Below are 1,796 nucleotides of genomic sequence, written 5' to 3'. Positions count from 1 at the left end.
GCATTGTGACGAGTGCAAATGAGCTCTGTGTGGTCACCTGTGTGTGTGCTGACCCTCACGGTGGACAATCAGGAAATGGAATTCAAAAGTTCGCGGGGATTCAGGCTTTTTCCTGTTTACCTGGCCAGTGCATCACAGTTTAGTGTCCGATGCTATCATGAGTGCCCCTGTGACAATGGTTCTGAAACCCAAATTGGGAGTGGCTCACTTGGGGCAGAGTCAATCGCTCCCTTCTGGTTTCTAAAATTGAGTATGTCCTGCCTGGACTGTCATAGCCACGACTGCCTGCCTCCAAGTGCCCCCCCCCCGGTTTATGTCACGAATAAGTCTATGTTTCTTATTCTTGTATTCCTCACGACTGCATGACAGAAATGGGGGGTGGGCCCTGCCACGGTAGCTGCGGAGGGTTGGGAGAGAGGTGAAGCAATGGTTGCGGTTCTTGCCGGGGGAAACCCCTGTTAATACAGCCACGGAGTAGCTGCGCTCTTCTAATACACTTGACTCTTCCTTCAGAGGAGTAGCCGTGTTAGGCTGGATCTGTAAAAGCAGCAGAGAATCCTGTGGCACCTTAGACCTTAGACTAACAGACATCTGTTAGTCTATAAGGTGCCACAGGATCTCTGCTGCTTTGACTCTTCTTGTAGTCAGGACTGACTCTTTTTAGACAGCATAAGGGAGGGATTGACTCAGTGGCCAGTGAGTCAATCCCAAGTTGCTTTTGCGTTGCGCCCCCGGCTGATTTTAGCCAGGGGCACTCATGATAGCAGCGGACAGTTCAGAGAAGGAGAGATAACCGTCATGTCATTGCCAGTTTTCTCTGGCAGTAGACGGTACAGAACGACTGGTAACCATCTCTGCTATCATTGCAAAAGCAATTGAATGCTGGTGTGTAGCGCTCGAGTGTCGCTCTGTCTCCACGGCATCTAGTACACAAATGGTGACGGGAAAAACAAAAAGCGGACGGTCTCTAGTGCTGCCTTGCTATTGTTTCTGCAAGGGCAATCCAGGAGAAAAATGTGCGAAAGGACTGTCTGATGATGTTTTCCCGGAGCAAGGAAATGACTGACGACATTTACCCAGAACCCCCCGTGACCATTAACATTAGCATCAGGGGCCGGGGATCATGGAGGATGGAAAGGGGGTGCTGAGGACTCCCGCTATCCCACAGTCCTCAGCAGTCTCGTAAAAACTATTTGCATTCTTGGCTTAGCGCCCAGTGTCTGTAGCTTACAACACGGTGTCTTTTATGGTTCACGGAACAGCTATTCAGTTTCTTCCCCTACCCCAGCACGAGAAATGAAAGTTAAATAAAGCAATCCTTGAGTACTTACAATGTCACCCCTCTTTGTACTGAATGCTACTGATAGAGGCGAATCTGCAGCACTGAAGAGCATTAGAGCTTTGCACAGTGGCAGTATCATAACCAATGAAGTAATCTGAGGTGTGATTATTGCTACTTGAAAATCCGCTCTCTCCCCCTTCCTGGTGGTAGATGGTACAGTACTACTGTAACAGCAGAAACTGTTACCAATCTCCCTCTTTTTGTTACACTCACCAGTAAATGGACAGAACGGATAATAACCCTGTGTAAATTTTTTGAAAGGAAAATGGGGATTAACTCACTTGGGACTGAGTCAATCCTGCCCTTTACGGTTAATAAAAAATAGAGTCAGTCCAGACAAGAATAGGATACAGTGTATTAAAATCAGTGTAGCACAGGGCAGCTGCTCCGCGTCAGTATTCACAGAGGGAGCCGCTGCAAGTAACGCAACCGTTGCTTCCACCTACCTGGGCTA

General features: G+C 48.3%; 1 pseudogene; it reads left to right on the top strand.

The window, feature by feature from the left end:
• Nucleotides 1-1,397: 1,397 nt before the first annotated feature.
• LOC142046172 (U4 spliceosomal RNA) lies at nt 1,398-1,526 on the top strand (annotated as a pseudogene).
• Nucleotides 1,527-1,796: the final 270 nt, after the last annotated feature.

This window comes from Chelonoidis abingdonii, chromosome 1 (genome assembly GCF_003597395.2).
Source record: "Chelonoidis abingdonii isolate Lonesome George chromosome 1, CheloAbing_2.0, whole genome shotgun sequence".
Lineage (NCBI taxonomy): Eukaryota > Metazoa > Chordata > Testudines > Testudinidae > Chelonoidis > Chelonoidis abingdonii.
The sequence above is the reverse complement of the archived record's forward strand: the minus strand, read 5'-3'. Positions and strand labels throughout refer to the sequence as shown.